This window comes from Martes martes (genome assembly GCF_963455335.1).
Source record: "Martes martes genome assembly, chromosome: 5".
Classification (NCBI taxonomy): Eukaryota; Metazoa; Chordata; class Mammalia; order Carnivora; family Mustelidae; genus Martes; species Martes martes.
In genome coordinates this window covers 36,241,890-36,264,643 of record NC_137892.1, presented here as the reverse complement: position 1 = coordinate 36,264,643, position 22,754 = coordinate 36,241,890, and the positions used below count along the sequence as shown (strand labels likewise).

Sequence of the window (22,754 nt, the reverse complement as noted above, 5' to 3'; positions counted from 1 at the left end):
AAGATGGTTATTTGAAAAGTTACATCTCCTCTTAAAAAACCTTGTTATAAGTATATATCATCCTTAAGACTGACAACGATTACACACATATAATTTAAAAGTAAATAAGCAGACAAACTGGAAGAAATGTTTACTGAGGTATGTAACCAAACTATCTGGGGGTCTACCACACTATGCTCTCTCAGCTTCTCCATCAAGCACTGGAATTCCTTTAGCCCTGGCACTGTTAAAAGAAGTTAACCCTAGGAATAAAAACTTTATTTTAAAAATGCATAATGGTTTATAACAATTAAAAATTAGTATGTGTAAACAATGATATTGTTTAAAAATAGTCAACTTATCATTCAGATTTTTTAAAAAGATTTTATTTATTTATTTGACAGAGAGAGATCACAAGTAGGCAGAGAGGCAGACAGAGAGAGAGTGGGGGGAAGCAGGCTCCCTGGTGAGCAGAGAGCCCAATGCGGGGCTCGATCCCAGGACACTGGGATCATGACCTGAGCCGAAAGCAGAGGCTTTAACCCACTGAGCCACCCAGGTGACCCTCATTCAGATATTTTAATCCCAAATTAGAACCTACTCTAATTTAAAACTAAATATTTTATTATCATGTAACAAATACAAAATGACCTTCTTCTGATTTGCAATTAATTCATTTACTATCTCAAAAGTTGCAACCTGTGCTTCTTTTAAAAGTGTGGTAAGGGCTTACATTTCTATTTAAACACCTTATTTACTTAAACATTGGAACTATGGCTAATTACCTGTTAATTGCCTATCATCACTTAGTAGAAGATGATAGTTCTGCAAATGAGCTTAACTGTACATGTTATCTGTCTAGCCATAGATAGCTATATATTAACACACATAAGAGTACACACACACATTCTCCAATATAAATTACAAATTCAGCAACAGGTTGTGAACCAAGTCAGACTATTAGCAACAGCTAAAGGATAAATAATAGCCCCCCCCGCCAAAGCTACCATACTGGCAAAAACATAAGCTCTAATTAACATTGTTTTAATACTAAGAAAAATGATCTGAAATAACTTGAATCTGAATGATCTGAAATAACTTGAATCTTCACATATTCACAGTATAGTACATGGCAACTGTAAAGCATGACCATGGATTTAAATTCACGAGTATTTTACCGAGTCTTTTCTTTACAATAAAGCTTTATTTCACCATATTCCCAGGCACTACTTCTAGTGCTGACGATAATGAGCCAAGTGGACAAATATTCCTGACCTCTTAAAATTACAGTATATGGTACAGACACTGAACAAAACAAGAAGTAAATAAATATATGTTAGACAATACATACTGTGGAGCAAAATAAAACAGAGACAAGAGTTGCTGAGGGTATGCAATTAGAAATACAGTGGTTAGGGAAAACCTCACTGGGAAGTGATCATCTGATCATCCCACACCTGTGAGGGAGAGAACCATGTGTAAACCTAGGGAAAGAACATTTCAGGCAGAATAAAAGGAAGTTCCTGAGGTGAAAACTTTCAGAAGTGATCATAGCAAGAAGTCTGGGATGGAAAGAATAAGACAGAAAGCAACAGATGAGGTTAGAAAATTAATTAGGGTGGGTGGGTGGGGATAGGCCCTTATAGGATAATGCAAGAAATGCAGGTTTTATTCTAAGTGAGCTGGAAAACCACTGCAGAGTTCTGAACACAGAAAAGATACTACCTAACTTCTGTTTTAAGAGGAACACTCTGGCTACTGTTTTGAACAGACGGAAGGGGAACAAGGTCAAAGGCAAGGAACCTGGTTGCAAAGCTATCAAACTAATACTGGCAAGAGATGACAGTAGTTTAAACCAGGGTAAAAATAAGGTGGTGAGAAATGGTCAGATTCTGAATAAATTATGAAAGCAGTGTCAGCAAAATTTTCTGATACAGGTTATAAAATAAGGTAAGGAAGGAGTCAAGGTTGACTCTAAGCTTTATAGTCTGGACAACTAGAAACATAAAAGAGTTACCATTAACTGAAGTAGGAAATTTTGTGGAAGAAGGTTTGGAGAAAATATATTCAGTTTAGTTTTAGATGTGTTAAATTTGAGGTATCTATCAGACAATAGGACAACAGACAATAGGTACCTGGAGTTGACTAAAGAATGTTGAGCTGCCAGTATTATTTGTGAGTGATCGGTATGTAAATAATATTCAAAGAGGCGTGAACTTGGACATCTAAGTGTACTTGGTGAAGGAAAAAATTTCAAGGGCTGAGACCTGAGATGATCCAACACAAAAAGGCCAGGAAAAAAGAAATATCAGGAAAATTTGGCATACGCCAATGAGAGAAAAGGAAAACCCAGTGGTGTGGATGCCAAATGAAGAAAGTGCCTCAGACAGAAGAACGGATCCACTGTGCCAAATGCTGCTAAGAGATAAAGTATGAGGAGGATCTATAACTGGCTGCTGAACTCAGCAACATGGAGGATACTGAAGATCCTGACAAGGGCACCTTTGGTAGAATGGTAGATGTAAAAGACTGATCAGAATGCTATAAAGAGATAGTGAGAGAAAAGGAGCTGGAACTGGAAAGAGTACAAAGAACTGAAAACCACTGTTTCTGAGTAAGAGAGTTTGTTTTGTTTTGTTTTGTTTTAAAGAGGCGCCACACCCTGCATGGAGTCCAAAGCAGGGCTTTAACTCAAGACCTGGAGTTAAGACCTGGGCTGAGATCAAGGACACTTAACCAACTAAGCCACCCAGGCACCCCTTAAAAAATGTCTTTCCCCCTCTCTCTGCCTGCCTCTCTGCTTACTTGTGATCTCTGTCTGTCAAATAAATAAAAATCTTAAAAAAAAAGTCTTTAATGTGATTCCACTTGCTTCCTAAAGATATTCTCTTCTGAGCCCTCCAACATCCTCATCTATACTTTTGAAAACAAGTCTACTTGTTTTCAAGGCCTATGACCCTGGCTCTGATATCTTTTGATTGTACTTCTGAGTTAAGTCCCCTGATTTGAATCCCATGTTCTCATGTGCGTGTGTGTCTGTCTTTACTAGAAGATTGAGTAACTGTTTCAGAAATTTTACCTAAGAAGGTAAACTCTGGGTCACATGCCTGAAAACATTTCATCCCTCCCTCATACTTTAGGTATAGCACAAAACCACTTTCTCCAAACTCTGAGACACATTGTTTTCCAACATCCCACGTTGGAATATGGCATCCCATTCTGCCAATTTATTTCTCCTATGTAAACTAATTTTTCTCCCTGGAATATTTAGGTTATCCTCTTAATAAATGATATTCTATAATGCCACAAGGACTTTTTAAGGGGCAGGCCATTTAAAAATTTCTCCTACATGGCCTTAATTGGGCTGTTCTAAAGACTTGTGTCAGTTTGTCTCAAAGATGTCCTTTTTCAAAATTCGTATTTTCTCTGTATTTTGCCTACACAGATTAATCCTTTGTCTGCAAACTTTTCTTTCTCATTTTCACTCTGTGAGCTGGTAAACTTCATCTACTTTTACTTCCAGTATTCTCTGTAATAATCTTCTAAATGTCTTGTACTTTCTTGTTCTCTGCTTCTTTTATTATTTTCAAAAGTAGCTCATGCCTTATGAATAAAACGTAGAATGGAATCCCTCTGTAAATACTAATTATTTTTATTTCACCTAAGGCCAGCTATAGTCAGGTATCTATAACAGTGTTATCTCATTTCCAAATAAAAAAGTATGAAAAATTAAAAAAAAAAAAGCAGAACAGGGAGGAGAGAGGATGAAGAGCAAGAAATAAAAACCACAGTGGTGTGTCAAGATTAAAATAGTTAATTCATCAGTCCCAAACTTGTATCTCAAGTAAATCAGAACCATTCAGTCTCAGTTCTTTCTGAAGAGATGTTTGCTTTGCTGAATTAGTCTCTTGCTCCTTGTACTAGTCATGTAATAAGTAACATATGATTCAATTATTCAATTCAAATGCTTTGGGACTTTCATATATTTCTTACAAACTGTCATCAAGTAAACTATATAAATATGTTGCTATCTAAGAATTAAAAGAGTGAATCAGCAAAGTATTAATTCTAGATCTTATTAACCTAGAAGTCATCACTTTATCATTTTGACTAGGAAAGATATGCCAGCAGCTACAGAGAGACAATAGAAACAACCTTCAAAAGAATACAAGGGAAAGCATGGTTATGGGATACACACCTCCCACAGCAGAATTTAAAGAGTAGTGATTTTAGGGGCTCCTGAGTGGCTCAGTGGGTTGGGCCTCTGCCTTCGGCTCAGGTCATTATCTCAGGGTCCTGGGATCGAGCCCCGCATCGGGCTCTCTGCTCAGCAGGGAGCCTGCTTCCCCCTCTTTATCTGCCTGCTGCTCTGCTTACTTGTGATCTCTCTCTGTGTCAAATAAATAAAAAAAAAAAATCTTTAAAAAAAATAAATAAAGAGTAGGGATTTTAAAGACAAAGACCTTGCTTTTTTCTTCTTACTTGAATGCACTATTAATGCAATCTATTAAATGTACTGGTTCTAACACATTGTCTAACACAGTATGAATTCAAATGTCTGTTGAACAAAAGGATGAATGAATGAACAAACAATTCTGATCTACAAATTCTTTGACACTTCTTCAAAAAGCAAAGCCGAATCTGCACCTCTTCAGTGTGGGCTGTACTTAGTGACTTGTTTCTACTGAAGACAATGTATAATGTACAAGATGAGGGCATAAAAGTCATTGCGGCTTCCTCCTTGCTGTCTCTCAGCTCACTCTCTCTGGGAGAAGCAAGCTGTTACACAGGAGATCATTCAAGCAATCCTAAGGTCCACATGTTGAGGAACTGGCAGTTTCTGCCAAGAGCCAGAAGGAACTCACGTCTTCTGGTAACAGCCATGTGAATGAATCACCCATGAAGCAGCACCTTCAGTAAGTCCCAATCAAGTCTTCAGGTGACCGTAGTCCCAACCTATATCTTGACTGCAACCTCCTGAGAGACCTTGAGATCACCCAGACAGGCTACTCCTGAATTTCTGACTCAGAAACTATGAGATATAATAAATGTTCCCAGCTATTAGTTCTACTGAAGCATAACAAATTACCCTGCAATAAATAACAAACACAAATAATTTAAATTACATGCACTAAGATACTGAATTTTTCTTATACTTATACTTATTATTAGAACAAAGATTTCCTACCGCCAACTCATGAAAGCATATTTTCTCCCTTTTAAAAGATCGCTTGGGGCGCCTGGGTGGCTCAGTGGTTTAGTTAAAGCCTCTGCCTTCGGCTCAGGTCATGATCCCAGCCAGGGTCCTGGGATCGAGCCCCACAATGGGCTCTCTGCTCAGTAGGAAGCCCGCTTTCCCCTCTCTCTCTCTCTGCCTGCCTCTCTGCATACTCGTGATCTCTCTGTCAAACAAATAAATAAAATCTTAAAAAAAAAATAAAATAAAAGATCTGCTTATTTGCAGCAGAGGTAGTGCCATGCTAGGATCAACAGTACCAAAATGAATTATCCTGGTGTTCTGCTGGCGGACAATGTCAGACCTGCTGCTTAGCTCCTATATTCTACCTATTCTCTAACAGATACTCACTACATACCTACTGCATCAGGAACACTTACTTTCAGAATTTAAATCTAGCTGATTTAAGTGAAGTTTTAGGCAAAGGAAAGGAGAAATCCGCTGAACTTCTAGGAGAGTTTCAACTAAAAGCTTGGATCGATACCCCTGTGACATATTTGCTGGAAGCCAAAAATAACTCACTTAAAAAAAAACAAAAAACAAAAAACAAACAGAGGTGTAACTGACATATTAGTACTAAGTATACAACATAATGATTTGATATTTGTATATAGTGCTAAATGATCATCAAAGTAACATCCATCTAGTTAACATCCATCACCATAAATAGTAACAAATTTTTTTCTTGTGATGAGAACTTTTAAGATCTATTGTAGCAACCTTCAAATATATGATATGGTATTATTACCTACATACACCACAATGTACATTAATTCCCATGACTTATTTACTTTGTAACTGGAAGTTTGTACCTTTTGCCCCTCTTCACCCATTTTGCCTGCCTCCCACTCCCACCTCTGGCTACCACCTATCTGGTCTCTGTTATCTATGAGCTTTTACTGATTCCACATATGAGGTCATAACAGTATTTGTCTTTCTCTGTCTGGCTTATTTCAGTTAGTATAATACCCTCAAGGTCCATCCATATTGTTGCAAATGGCAGGATTTCATTCTTTTTTCATGGCTGAATATACTCCATTGTACGTGTATACACACACACACACACACACACACACTGCAACTTTTTCCTTCCCTAGGAAAATCCCTTCTTCTTGTCTTTCCTTCTTTGCTTAAAACATTCTCTCACAGTTCTGGAGATTAAAGGTCCAGAATCAAGGTGTCAATAGGGCCATATTTCCCTCCAAAGGCTCTAGAAGAGAATCCTTTCTCACTTCTAGCTTCTGGTGAATGCCAGCAAACCTTTGCATTCCCTGGCTTTATGCCACATCTTCTTTATTCATTCACCAATCAATAGACACTTAAGTTGTTTCCATACCTTGGCCATTATAAATAATGCTACAAAGAATTTAGGGGTGTAGTTATCTTTTCAAGTTAGTATTTTTGTTTCCTTTAGATAAACACCCAGAAGTGGAACTGCTGGATCATATGGTAGTTCTACTTTTAATTTTTTGAGGAACCTCCATTCTGTCTTCCATAGTGGCTGCACCAGTTTACAAACTCCCCAAGAGTGCACAGGATTTTTTTTTTTTCTTTTCATATCCCCGCCAACACTTGTCATTTCTTTTCTTTTTGATAAAAGCCGTTCTAACAGATGTGAGTTAATATCTCATTGTAGTTTTGATTTGCCTGTCTCTGATGATTAATGACACTGAGCATCTTTTCATGTACCTGCTGCCCATCTGTATGTTGTCTTTAGAAAAATGTCTGCTCATATGCTCTGCCCATTTTCTAATTGGATTGGTTTTTTGCTATTAAGTTGCATGATTCTTAATATATTTTGGATATTAACCCTTTATCATGTATATAGTTTCAACTACTTTCTCTCAATTAGCAGGCTGCCTATAAATAACTCATTGTCCAACTATCTTTCCTAGAAATAGAAAAGTAAGTTGAGAAACAAATATAATTTAATCCAACTATTTGAAAGGCAAAGTCTTGATTACTCTTCCAAGCCCATTAGAAAATTTGTTTTATATTCTCTCATATTTGCCTTATAAAAATGCCTACAAAATACCCTAAAAATGTTTCTTAAAATTCCTCATAAAACAAACTTCTAAAATTACATCATAGCCTGTATTTCCCTTCAGTAAAATAATTACTTAGTCATACAAAATTTTGGTTAATTATTATCAAACTTGAGTTATAAATTCAGTAATACAAACTTTATGACAAAATGAGTTTATGACAAACTATAACAAGTACTGCCAGAAACCTGTTTTGTATATGATGGAACCAATTACATTTTAACTTAGTTTAAAGATTTTATTTATTTGAGAAAGAGCAAGAGAGATCACAGAGGGAGAGGAAGAAGCTGACTCACCGCTGAGCAGAGAGGCCAACACAGGGCTCTATCCCAAGACCCCAAGATCATGACCTGAGCTGAAGGCAGACCCCTAACCGACTGAGCCACTCAGAGGCTCCTTAACTTTGTTTACTAACATTATCTCATCTTTCTTTTTTTAGCTGCTAAGGCAAAGTAAACATTCCAAGAGATTCAAAGTATCTACTTACTCAAAGTATCTACTCTGAATAACAATCTAGGCTTACACTTAAATTATTTCTCATACTTACATATTCTTTTTAATTTTTCTCTAGATTTTTCATATCTTCTAGGCACAAGCACAAAAGGTTGCTTGTACATGGTGGTAACTGCAAAATATTCTACTAAATGTAACTAGCAGATACACAATAATTAAGGACTAAGGTGATATTATTCCTATATACTGCTACAAACAAGAAGACTCATTAATAAAGTCAATTGTAGCAAATCAAATAATGTACTATCAGCCACTAGACTTCGAAGTTACAAGCTGACACACAAGAAAACTTTCGGGATATGACTACTAGATTCTGTAAATGAACAACTGTAGAAATGACAATAGATAATTCAGAGAGAAATTTTAAAAGTACAACTGTTAAACTTCTGAGATCAAATGGGTTTACTATCCCTACTAACACAAAGAGATAATCTGATAAAAGGCTAGTAAGCTTACTGAAATACCAATTTTCATGACTTTTCTGTCAATTACTGTAAAAGCTTTAATAAACTCAGCACGGATACAGTGAAAATTCCACTAAGAAACATAAAATATATATAATTGGAAACAGACCTTTAGATAATCCAAAATTTTTATATTTAAGTAGAAAAAAAACTGTATTTCCAACTTGTTATGGAAAGCCTCTATCTCATCAAAAATAGTTTTAAAAATTGTTTAAAAAATTGTTTTAAGAAGTTTTATGAAAATGAACACCTAAGTGGCTCAGTCAGTTAAGGGTCTTCCCTGGGCTCAGGTCTTGATCTCAGAGTTCTGGGATGGAGCTTCATGTTGAGCTCCCTGCTAAGCAGGGAATCTGCTTCTCCCTCTCCTGGTGCCCCTCTCCCCACACCCCCCTCACTTATGCACACTCTCTCTCATTCTCTCATGTGAGTGCTCTCTTGCTCTCAAATAAATAAAGCTTTAAAATAAATAAATAACTGCTACAAAATGCCATGTTTAAATGAATATTCATAGAGAGAAATCTGTAAAGAAAGAATTAAATAGGCATATAGCCAACACAGTAGAACAATAGAGAACTTTTTATGGTTTACTGCAAATATAATTGGCAAAGGGGAAAAAAAAGATTAAAGTCAAATACAAATTGAGATGGAAGAATAAAATACCAATCCATTAAAAAAAACAGGATGAAGGCTATTTCTCAAATTTACCTCTCATTTAGATAGGAAGACCTGATTCAAATGTGACCTAAGAAGGGCCCTGCTCAACCCACCCTCCTCTGGGATGCCAAATCAAATCAGTTCCAAATAAAGAAACAGCTTAGAATTATTTCCGTGTCAATAAGCCAAGAAAAGAAAAAAAAAGTACAGGAAAAAAGAAAAATAGAAAATTCAATGTTGTGCATATTAAGTGTAGCAAATTTCACGTGATGATAAAAATTCACAAAATGTGTCCAAAACAAATTAATATACCTATGATATTTAGACATTTCGATGTGTATTAACTACAAAAAAAAAAAAAAGAGCTTATTTGAGTGGATTTGGAGAAACGAAGAAACAAGCATGGCAAAATGTTGATGCAAGATGTTGTATAAATGTGGTTTCCTTGTACTCTACAGAAATTTGTTTAGAAATTTTCATGATAAAATCTTTTCAAATATTTTCCTTTTCTCTGCAATCATTTGTTGAAGAACTATTTTTTAAAAAGTACAAAACTCTTCAGCATGCATTATAGTTCAATGAATTTTTTCCTATGTCATATATCCAAATAACTACCACCTACATCAAGATATAAAACATTACCATCATTTCAGAAGGTTCTCTCTCACCCCTTCGAACTGATTAAACTTCTCTCAAACCATAGGCAACCACTTTCTGGACTTCTAGCCTAGATTAGTTTTTCCTGTTTTAAACTACACAAGTGGAATCATATAGTATGAACTCTTTTGTGTCTGTCTACTTTTGCTCAACACAATGTTTCTCAGATTCATTCATGTTGTTATAAATATTCTTATACACATTTTTTACCTTTCTTGGGTAGTATGACCTGTAATTACCGGGTCACAGTACAGAGCCATGCTTAACTATAACAGTTGTTACCAGTTTTCCAAAGTGGTCCTCACCAGCAACATATAATAGTTATCAGCTGCTTTGTATCTTTAGCAACCCTTGTTATTGTGAGTCTCTAACACTGGCCATTCTGGTAGGTGTGTGATGATGACATTTCCTTGATGAATAATAACATAGAGCAACTTTACCTGTGTACACTGCCTTTTGTATACCTTCTTTTGTAAAGAATCTGGTCACTTTTTTGCATGTTTTTAAAAACTGAGCTGTGTGCCTTTTTCTTTTTGACTTGTAATTTACGTGTATTTTCTTGATACAAGTCCTTTACCCGACTTATTTATCTCAACTATTCTAACAGTCTGTGGCTTGCCTTTTCCTTTCTTAATGATAGATTGAAAAATAGAATTTTTTTTTAAAGATTCTATTATTTATTCATGAGAGACAGAGAGAGAGAGCCAGAGGGAGAAGCAGGCTCCCCACTGAGCAGGGAGCCTGATGCAGGACTCGATCCCAAGACCCCAGGATCACGACCTGAGTTGAAGGCAGACGTTTAACCATCTGAGCCACCCAGGCACCCGAAAAATAGAAATTCTTAATTCTACAGTCTAATTTATTAATTTTATGTTCTACTTAAGAAATTTTTGCAAAGGTGATACAGATATTCATCTAGCTTTTCTTCTACAAGTTTCATAATTTTAGCTTTTACATTTAGATCTGATGAAACTCAAATGAACTTTTGAAGATATAGCATCAGGTATAAATCAAGATTCATTTCATTATCATGTGGATATCTACTTTATCTAACACAATTTATTAAAAGTAAATGCATTCTCTTCTTAATTTCATGGAGCTCTTGTCATAAACCAAGAACAGTTTATATGAAGGGTTATTTCTAGACACTCATATTCTTCCACTGACCTTTTTATCTACCTTGTTCTAATACACATGGGTTTTTTTTTTGTTTTTTGGTTTTTTTTTAAGATTTTATTTATTTGACACACAGAGAGAGATCACAAGTAGTCAGAGAGGAAGGCAGAGGGGGAGGGGGAAGCAGGCTCCCTGCTGAGCAGAGAGCCCGATGTAGTGCTTGATCCCAGGACCCTGAGATCATGATCCAAGCCAATGGCAGAGGCCTAACCCACTGAGCCACCCAGGCGCCGCAATACACACGGTTTTAATGACTATAGGTTCACAGTAAGTCTTGACATCTGAGACATTTACATTTTAATATAAATTCTGGAATCCATTTGACAAAAAAAAGAAAAAAATCTGGAATTTTCAGATTGTATTTAACCCATAGTTCAACTTAAGGGAAACTGACATGGTAACAATACTGAGTTTCCTACTACATAAAGATGGAATATTTCTCTATTTATTAAAATATTTTAAGATGTCTCTAGGAGCACCTGGGTGGCTCAGTCAATTAAGCATCTGACTCTTGATTTTGGCTCTAGTTAAGATCGAAGGGCTGACAGAGACTGAGCCCTGAGTCAGACTCCATGCTCAGCACAGGAAATCTGCTTGAGATTCTCTCTCCCTCTGCCCCTTCACCCTCCACACTCTTTGTCTCTAAAATAAATCTTATAAAAATAAAATAAGATGTCCCTGAGCACTGTTTTATCATTTTTGGCATAGAAGTTTTCCTCAATTTTTATCATATTTATTCTTAGAGATATCACATATTTTGATGTTATTTTATTTACTTACTTACTTACTTGGGAGAGAGGACAAAGGGAGAGGGAAAAGCAGACCCCCACTGAGCAAGGAGCCCGATGTCCTGGGATCATGACTTCCGCCAAAGGTAGACACTTAACCAACCGAGCCACTCAGGTGCTACATAATGCTATTCTAAAGATACTTTTCTAATTTTATTTTACACATTTTTGTTGCTAATATACACCTTAAAATTCATTTTTGCATACAAGCCTTGTGAAACATATATAACAATATAACAGTGAATAGAAGGAAAGATATTAGACATGAAACAAGGGTTTTCATTGAGTATGCTGTTAACTGTACATTTTCTGATACTCTTTTTAAGAAAAAAAAGATTTGAGAGAGTGCACACGCATGAACAGGGAGGGGAGAGGCAGAGGGAGAGGGAGAGAGAGAAGCAGACTCCCCGCTAAGTAGGGAGCCTGACATGGAGCTCCATCCCAGGACCCTGAGATCATGACCTGAGCAAAAGCCAGATGTTTAACTGACTGAGCCACCCAGGTGCTGCCATTTTCTGATAATCTTGAGGAAATAAAGGATATTCTCTTCATTTGCTAAGATGATGAGGATTTTTATCATGAATGGATGTTGAACTTTGTCAAATTATTTCTCTTTATCTGCAGAAATGATCCTATTGTTTCTCTATATTGTTCTGTTAAAGAGATGAACTACACTGATTAATTTTAAAAACATTAAACCAACCTTGCATTCCTGGAACAAATTTCTGTATATATCACTGGATTATTTCAGTATCTATGTTCATGATAAATACTGGCCTATAATTTTCCCCTTTTTGTCATGCTTTTGTTAGCTTTTCCTATCAAGATTACACTAAAATCATAAAATGTTGTGGTTGATGTTTATACTTTCTCTCAGAAGAATTTGTGTAAAAGTGGCAATGTATCTTACTTAAATGTTTACAATTTACCAGTGAAGCCATCTCGGCCCGGGGTTTTACAGAAAAGTTTTCAATGAAGTCAACTTGTTTAGACATTAGTCAACTCATTTTCCATTTCCCATGTCAGTTTTCATAAGTTGTGTTTTTCAAAGATTATGATCTTTCATTCAACTTATCAAATATTAATATAAAGCTGCTCATAATTTCTTCTTATTAACAATTTACTATCCAAAAGATCTGTATTAATGCCCTTTACATTCCTGGTATTGGTAACTTGTGTCTTTTCCCATTTTTTCCTTCATTAGTTCATTACACATTTATTGTTTTTAAAAAGTCTTCTCAACAAACTGACTATAAAACATTTGCAGTTCATTAATTTCTACTTTTCTATATACTATTATCTTCTTTCTAGTTTCTTTGGGTTTGATTTGTTGTTCCCTTCAGTTGCAAGCTTAGAGTAATAATTTTTAACCTTTTTTCTTTACTAATATATGCACAGAAAGCTACAGAGTTCTCGTAAAGTACTGCTTCAGTTTCATTCCATAAGTTCTGATGGAACATTTTTGTTGTTTTTCAGACTGAAATGTTTTCTAATTTTTATTGTGACTTTGTTTTTGATTAATGCAGTATTTAGAAAGGTCTTGCTTCACTTCCAAACATCTGGAGCTTTCCGGTTATTTTTCTGCTACTGAACTGTAATTAATTCCTCAATGATCAGAAAACATACACTATATAATATCAATCTGAAATGTGATAATTCTTTAAGAATTACTTTGTCAAATGTCAGAAGTGCACTTAAAAAAGAAGTATGGTCTTCAGTCGTTAGATATGATGTTCTATCAATGTCAATTATGTCAAAGTGATTAATCATGTTATTCAATTTTATTCCCTTACTGATAGTTTTTGTAACTGTTCTATCAGTGACTTTACATGTATATTTAAAATCTCAGCTATGAATACATACACATCTTTCCTGTTATTTATGCTAACTTCTACATTCAAAAGCTGTATTATTAGCTAAACACACAGAATTATTATGTCTTCTTAATGAATTGACCCACTTATTAGAATATATTCTTCAATTTCTTATAATACATCTTGCCCTATATCTATTTTGCACAGGATTAATATTGCCACATCAGCTTTCCTTTGGTGTTTGCAGACAATACTCAATTTTTTTTACTTTCATCTTATTTGTACTTTTGGATTTAAAGTGTTTTTTATAAGCAGAATATAGGTGGGTCTTATTTATAAGGCCTAACAATATATGTATTACAATATAAATGGACTGAAGTGCACAGTCCATTTACATTTAACATAATTATCAATATAGTTGAGTTTAAGTATCATCTTTCTCATTTGTTCTTTGTTCCTTTATCCTTCCTTTCTTGACTTTGGTACTGGTCAAAAAACCATTTTTTTTTTGTAACTATTCCATTTTACTTCACCTATTAGCTTGTCTGATGTACCTTTTGGTACCAATCTTTAAGTGGTTCCCCTTGAAATTACAAAATGCATCCTTCCTATATGTTGAATGTTATTTCCTAGAGGATCAGGATAATTTACCTTCCCTAAAGAGTGTTTTACATTTCCTCATCTCAGGTAATTATATTGCAAGTAAAGACAAAGTGTGGGTTGAATTAGAGTACAAAATCTCTGAGAACTGCAGAAACATAGAAAGTTGGCACCCACTCAAAGGCTCTTACCCAGGGATGCTGAAAAAATTGGGAACCAGGCTGGAGACTAAGGAGGTATCTTTCAGAAGGGAAGGAAGGTACTGCCTTCCAACAAAGAAAAGAATAAAGTCCTACCTGGACCTTTCACCCATACTGGGGAGAAAACCTTACACTACTAACAGAAGGACACTAATCACTGTCTTCCATTGTGGTTAGGGGATAAGTAAAAGAAAAAAAAATACTTCTGGAATAGAGTCAGGAAACAGATCAAGGATTTCAAGAGATGGAAATGCAACTGTAAGAAACAAAAGACATAATAGTGATACCCCCCTCCAAAAAAAGCATTTTATGGGTCCATGAAATGACCAGGGGGGAGGAAGTACAAATGTACTTCAAGAGGGATCATGAAAAATTACCCAAACTGAAATACAAAGTAATTAAAAAAAAAAAAAAAAAGTGTGGCGAAGACACAAACAGAGCCTCCAAGAATTGTAGGACTTTATCAAAAACTACCAGCTATGCAATGGAATTCTCACAAGAAGAGAGAGTAAGTGGTGCAGAAGAACTAATTAGAAGAGAAAATCTGGAGAAATTTCCAAATATGATTTAAGAGATCAAACCTTATATCTAAGAAAAGTTCAGCAACAACTCACAAAAAGCCCTATAAAAAGAAAACATGCACACCTCAATACAAATCATTTTCAACCTGCAATAAAAACCCAACAATAAAGGAAACATTTTGATACAGAGGAATGAAGAACTACAACCTACTTCTCATCAGAAACCATGCAATCAAGAAAAGAATATATACAGCACCTTTAATGTAAGAAACACTATGAACAAAGAATTCTATACCTAGCAAAATACTCTGCAAAAAAAAAAAAGAAAAAAGAAGAAAAAGAGTACATTTTAGCCAACCCAAGAGATGTTGTTACCAATAGACCGAAACTACGAAAGGGTAGAAAACAGACATTTGATTCTACAAAGAAATGTGGAACTCTAAATTATCTTCACTTAATGTGAAGATAAATGTAAAACATATTTTTGCCTTACTTTTTAATTATTTCAAAACAGAAGTATGTGAAGTAGCACTCACTGATCGAACTTTCTGAGATGATAGAAACGTTCTTAGGTGGTTCAATCTGAAAGCTAAAACCTACAAGTGGCTACTAAGCACTTACAAAATGGCTAGTACACAGAGAAAATTAATTTAAACTTAATACTAACTATTCTAAATTCAAATTAAATAGTCACACTGGCTAGTGACATGATGGACAAAGCAGGTCTAAAGCAATCATAGTAGCAAGGTATTATGAGCTTATGGCTTATGAAAAATAAAATATACGACAATAACAGTGCAAAAAATAGTTAAGAAGAAATTGACAATATACTGCTGAGGAGCTCTAAAACTATATAAGAAGTTGTATAACATTGCCTGAATATAGAGTGGAAGTAAAGATGTATAATACAAATCATAGAGAAACCAGTATAAAATTTTTAAAGAGGCAAAATAAGTGTAAGTGGCGAGCTAATAATGAAGATAAAAATACAGAACATTCAGCAGATAGATTAACTAAAAAACTACTAAGATGGTAGATTTAAATGTTATCACATTAATAATTACATTAAATATAAACAATCTAAACAACCTCATTAAAAAGCCAGACTGGTCAGGATGGATCAAAAAAAAGTTGGTTGTCAAAACCAAAACTACTTTAAATATAGAGGCATAGATGTAAAGTAAAAGGATTTATCATGCAAACACTAACCAAAAGATAGACTGGTGATATCAAATAACATCAGATAAAACAGACTGTAGAAGAAGGAATACGGTCAGAAATAAGAAGGCATATTATATAAAGGGGTGAATTTACTAAGAAAACATAAGAATCCTAAATATATATGCACATAACAAAAGTGGTTCCAAATTCATGAAGCAAAAATTGATAGAAAAGGAAAAATAGACAAATCCACAATTACACTTGGAGACTTCAACTCTTCTTGCAATGATCAACAAAACAAGCAGACAAAACCTCAGTAAAGAAACATAAAACCTAATAAGGACCATCAGTCAACTTGACCTGACAGTTACAGAATACTTAATGTAAAATATATAATATGAAATACAGAACTTATAGAATACTCCACTCAAAAGCAGCAAAATGCCCATTATTTTGAAATACATATGGAACATTACAAACATTTACATATTCTGGGCCATAAAACAAACTTCAAAGAACTTAAGGAAATTATACAAAGTATGTTATCTGCCTCAGAAAAATTAAACAAAGAAATCAATTACAAAAAGACTTAAGCAAAATCACCAAGTATTTGGAAATTAAACAATATACTTCCAAACAATCATGGGTCAAAGTGAAAGTCACATAAGAATTTAGAAAATACTGGGGCACCTGGATGGCTCAGTCAGTTAAGCATCTGCCTTCAGCTCACGTCATGATCCTGGGGTCCTGGGATCCAGCCCTGTATCAGGCTCCCCGCTCCACGGTGAGCCTGCTTCTCCCTCTCCCTCTGTCTGCTGCTCCCCCTACTTGTGCTCTCTTTTTGTGTCAAATAAATAAATAAAATCTTAAAAAAAAAAAACAACTTAGAAAATACCAATATAAGAAAATCTAAAGCACTATTAGAAGGATAAGAAGGTCTCAAATCAATGGACCAAGCTTATACCTTACAGAATTTTAACAGAATGGATTTAAACCCAAAAGCATACAAAAATAAATAGTAAAGACCAAAAATCAATGAAACTGAAAAGTTGTATTTTTTTTATGCAATATAACAAAAAACTGGATCTTTGGAAAAATTACTAAAATTGATAAACCTCTACACAAACTAATAAAGACTAGAGAGGACACATTGCCAACATAAAGAATAAATGAAAAGACATCACTACAGTAACTACAGACACTAAAAGGATAATAAAGAAACAACTCTATGGAGATGAACAGATGAAAGACAAACTCCTTCAAAGACAAAAACCACTAACACTCACATAGTGAGTAAAAGTGATTCACGTAGTCAAAAACCAAAAGCTTTCAAGCAGATAACCCTAATCATCTTACAACTATTAAGGTAATTGAATTAATACTTTAAAACCTTTCAAAAAGAAAACTCTGGGCCCAGATGGGTTAGCTTGCAAACTCTAACAAAGATTTATGAAACAAATACCACTCAACCGAAATTTTTCAGAAAATGTTAAGAAACACTTTCAAACTCTGTAAGACCAGCATGATCCTAATACCAAAAAAATCACATGAAAAAGCAACCTTCCTGAACATAAATACAAAAAAGTACTCAACAAACTGAGCAAATCAAATCCACAAATTTATGAATATGATAATACATTATGGCCATATGAGGTTTATCCAAAGAACGCAAAGTTGATTTAATATCTGAAAATAAAGCAATGTAATTCAACTTATTAACAGACCACAGAAGATAAGCCATATGATCATCTCAATAAATACGGTAAAATTCAATGTCCACTTCATAAAAATTCCCAACATTAAGGAACAGAATGAGAACATCTTTAACTTGATAAAAGGCCTAGTATACTTAACATGGTAATATATACAAAATAATACTTAATATATAATAATAGCTTGATGAAAGGCCCTATTATATTTAATCATGAAAGACTGAAACCACTAAGTCACTTCTAAAAAATTTTATGGAAAAGCAAAGAAATTAGAATAGCAAGAATGATTTTGAAAAACAGTAAGTCAGTTCGAGAAAGACAAATACCACATGATCTCACTCCTATGTGGAATTTAAGAAATAAAACAAACAAGCAAAGGGACCAAAAAAAAGAGAGAGATCAAACCAAGAAACACTTTTAAATATAGACAACAAACTGATGGCTACCAGAAGAGAGGTGGGGAGGGGATGGGTTAAATAGGTGATGGGGATTAAGGAGTGCACTTATGATAAGCACCAGTGATGTATGTACGTGTCAAATCACAGTACTGTATACCTGAAACTAATTATTACACCATATGTTAACTAACTAGAATTCAAATAAAAACTTCAAAACAACAAAAATACTAAAAAAAAGAGCAAAGTTCAAGTACTTGCACTACCTGATTTCAAGACTTATTATAAAGCAACAACATAATCATGACAATATGGTATTGGCAAAATGATATGTGGAAAGATCAAGGGGTTAGTCCACAAATAGACTCACTTGTATTTGGTCAATTGATTTTTGACTAAGTTGATTCAATAAGGAAAGAAAAATGTTCTTAACAAATGGTGCTAGAACTGAGAAAATGAGCCTTAACTCTTCTCACACCATATACAAAAATTAACCCAAAATGCATGATACACCTTGTGATAAAAGCTAAAACTATAAAGCCTGTAGAAGAAAACATCAGAGGAGAGCTGCACAACTTTGCATTGACCAAACTTAGAACACAAACACAACTCATAAAAGGAGGGCTGATGAACTGAATTTTTTTTTCAAGATTTATTTTATTTGAGAGAGAGAAAGAAAGAGGAGCCCAAGTTGTAGGGCGAGAGGAAGAGGGAGAGAGAGAATCTCCAGCAGACTCTCAGCTGAGTGCAGAGCCTGATGAGGGGCTTGATCACATGACCATGAGATATCAACCTGAACTGAAACTCAAGAGTTGGACGCTTATGGACTGTGCCACCCAGGTGCCCCTGAATTTAATCAAAACTAAAAGATCCTCTAATTTGAAAAATTAGGAAACACAAAAAGGTAAGCCTCAGACTGCATTGTGTACATATGAGTCTGTGTGGGTCAAAGGACTTACACAAAAATATATAAAGAATTCCTAAAACTCAATGAAACAAAACAACTTAATGTTTAAAAAGATTTGAACAGATACTTCACAAAGAAAGACACACGAACGACCAAAAGCAAATTTTCAGTGTCATTAACCATCAGATAAATGCAAATTTAATAAATGCAAATTAAAATTACAGTGTGATACTACTACATACTCACTAGAAGGGCTAAAATTAAAAGACTGAAATAACCGAGTGTTGATGAGGGTATAGAGCAACTGGAACTGTAAAATAGGAAAACAGTGTGGCAGGTTTTTATATTTAAACATTAATTTCCATACAGTGCAACAAATGCATTTCTAGGTATTTGCCCAAGAGAACCAAAATTCTGTCTTCAAACCAAATGTCATAAATGTTCATAGCAGCTTTATCAATAATATCCCCAAAATGGAAACAGTCTATATATCTATAAATAGGGTAAAATGGTCAACAAATTGCACTAAATCAACACCACAGACCACTACTCAAAATTAAAGTTATGAATCAGTTAAACACACAAAAGCATGTATGATTCTCAAAAACATCATGCTAAGAGAAAAAAGCTAAATGCAAAAGAGTACATATCATGTAATTCCATGTACATGAAATTCTAGAACAAATGAAACCAAATTATAGTGAGAAAGAGAGGACAATGATTTCATGGGGCTGAGGGATACCAATGTCACTTACTGTACATGGCAAAGGGAACTTTTGGGAATGACAGATATTTTTGACTGTGGTAATGAAAACATTCTACTCTTGAATGTGGAGGTCCTAACAGGGATGTACGTATCTGTCAAAAGATACTGAACTGTGTATTTTAAACACACACATTTTACTGTATCTAAATTATCCTCTATAAAGTTGAGTCTTTAAAATGGAGCTCTTTGGGGAAATTATTAACCAGGGAATATTGGTGATGCCCTTATATAATCACTAAAAAAGTCAAAAACATCAATAAAATTCAACATCCACTGATAGTTTTTAAAAATGTCATCAGAAATAAAAGAGAACAAAAATCATTTTGGAAAGCCAAGAACAGAAAGTATTTTAGTATTCTCCATTTACCAGAAAGTTTCAGAAAACATCATACCTGATGCTAAAACATCAGAATAATTCTCTCAAAGTCAGAAACAACACATTTTTAGCTATCATTGCTATTATTCAAAATTATATAGGAGGTATACTAGCCAAAGCAATGAGGAAAACACTTAAGTTATAAAATATGAAAAGTAAGCCAGAAAGCTGTGAATACTTTAGATAATTATCAGCTCAAGTGATCAGATACATGATAAACAGAAAAAAATCCAGAAGTTTTCCTAAAACCAGAAAGAGAGAGAGAGAGAGAAAATGTCACTGAAAGTTTCCATCCACTAGAGGAAATCAAAAGATAGCTAGGAATACTAAGAAGGAATGCCATACATATGGGGGAGGGGGAAAAAAAAAAACAAGCTATAAAACTCTACCAAATAATATAAAGCAAGATGTGAATAAAAGCGAAAAACACACCATATATGCATACAGAAATGAGGGGAGAGACTCAGTATCATACAGGTCAGTTTGCCCCGAATTAATCTTAAAATTTCAATGTAACATCACTCAAAAAACCAAAGGATTTTTTTTTTAACTTATAAGTTCAGTCTAAAGTTTATCTGGAGAAGAAATGTATAAGAAACAGTCAAGAATAATTCTGAAAAGAGGGAGAAATGGTTATCAAAATTTAAAATATGCGTAACATTTAACCCAGCAATTCCATTTGCAGGAATCTATGCTCCAGAAACAATCAGAGGAAGTTTTCCTAATAGCCGACTTTTAAAATAAAGGTAGGACTACAAGGGGGAAGTGAGAGCTGCACTTTTCACCTTACATTCCTCCAATTTTTTTTAAATTTTTTTAAGATTTAAAGTTTGTAATTAAAACTAATCAAATTTAATGTTGACTTCAAATAAAGCATTATTCGTGATAGCAAAAAGAAACTAATTAAATGTCTTTCAATAGGTTAAATAATTATAGCTCTCATTCAAACTAATGAAATCCTACTTAACCTTTATAAAAGTATCAGAGAGACCTAAACATAACAAATAAAAATGTGCAAGACACACAAACAAGAGAAAGAAACAAGTGATATACCAATGTGTCTGGTATTCCTCCGCGCCCCCCCCCCTACAAAATCCAACTTCATATGTACGTATATGTGCTTAAAAACGCATTTATAAAGATGCACAGTAAATGGTTAACTTTAGACACTGAATTAAGACTGGAGGATGAGAAATGTTCACATTTTACCTAGTAGTCCTTTTTCTATATTGTTCAATTTTACGTCACACTTGCATGTCTGTGGTTAATTTTCAAAACATAAACTTCATATAAAAATGACATGAATTCTAGGAGACAAAAAACTAAAAAAAAAAAGTTAAAACGTTTATTTGTGATCTTCATATTTATTTACATACTCTTCAAATGATCTGTAGTATTCGGCAGAGGTGACTGCCATTTTAAGGAAATTTAACTGACCAAATGGGTCATGATAAAAATAACAATACAATAAGCCTTTTTTTTTTTAATCGTAAACTTCACAGAACCGTCAGACTCAAAGCAGCTTCCATGCATACGCAAAAAATTTTTATGCCTGGAGAGGGAAATCTCCTAAATAGATTATTCCTCCTCCTTGCAAAAGGGGTATTTACCTCCTCCCTTTTTCTTTTTCAACTTGGTCTGGGCGACTTTAAACTCACCATTTTGAATATGCGCAAAATGATTAACAGGCAGTAATCTGAGGGAGGCCGAAACTGAAGGCAGATGTACTAGAGTGCTCTGACCTGACATCGCTAACTGGCACCAGCATTGATGGAATGGTGCTAATATTGGGAGAACGACTGCTATGGTTTGAACTGGGTGTCCGCGTGCCCGAGGTTCGGTGACAATCGGAAAAAATGCAAATACAGCCAAGAGAGCGGCCGCAGCTGAAGGTTTCTCGGGGGACGGGGGCTGCAGGCCTGTGGCGTAAGACGGATCAGCTCTATGCGGGATGATTGGAAATGGGCTGAGAAGGCGGCTGTGAGGTTTTGGTGGGGGCACATTCATACAGCCGCCAGTGTCGGGAGAAAGGCAGCGGGGTCCTTGGCCACGGCACCAAGGACAGCAGAAGAGGCAGCGGGGAACAGCGGCCGGTGGAGACCCCCAGATCAATCGATGCCATTCGCTGGGGGGTGCGGGCCCGGCGGCCACGGACTCGAGCGCGGCCTCAGGTCCGGGTTGGACCGGGCCCAGGACGCGAAGAAGGCCTCTCACAGCCATCAACCCCACCCACCATGGCCGGCGCAGCGGGCAGGGACAGGCCCTGCTCCTTCTCGAGGACAGAAATTAAGAAATGGAGGGGGTGAAGGCAGCAATTTCCTCGCCCCGACCCTCACATTCCTGACATCAGAACAAGCTAGATTTAAAAAAAAAAAAAAAAAATCCCCTCACCGAACCGTGCAGCGGCTCCGGAGCGAGAACAGCGCTCGATCCTCCAGCCGCCACCACCGCCTTCTTCTCCGCCTCCGACTCCTCCCCCGCCGAACGCGCAGCGACAGGCGGCAGCGGCGGCGGCGGCGGCGGAAGCAGAGGCGGCGGCCGCGGCGCGTCCCGCCCCTAGCGCCGCGGTAGAGGCGAAGGAGGAGGACATGCAAGCCCCGCCCCCGAACAGCACCGACCAATAGACTCAAAGGACCTCTGCGGGAAAAATCCACCTATCCAATCGGAAGCCGAGGAGTGGGCTCACGTCAATGGTTGGGACGTGGCAGAAAAAGGGAAATATACTTGGACTGTGTCTACTCTCCGGACCCCTTCTGGCTCAGAAGGATTCCACCGATTGGCCGAAGAGCG

At 35.7% G+C, this 22,754-nt stretch overlaps 1 protein-coding gene across 2 annotated transcripts in view; it reads right to left on the bottom strand.

Moving 5' to 3' along the window:
• Positions 1-22,491, bottom strand: part of PJA2 (praja ring finger ubiquitin ligase 2) — a 70,160-nt gene extending 47,669 nt beyond the window's left edge. The window contains exons 1-2 of one of the 2 annotated variants that reach the window (XM_080804852.1): positions 22,356-22,431; positions 4,178-4,369 (exon numbers count right to left, since the gene is read on the bottom strand). The gene's annotated coding sequence lies outside the window, so the exon portion shown is untranslated. Of the gene's footprint in view, positions 1-4,177; positions 4,370-22,355 lie in introns of both variants that reach the window. The other variant, XM_080804851.1, reaches the window with a different exon arrangement.
• Between the last annotated feature and the right edge of the window lie 263 nt (positions 22,492-22,754).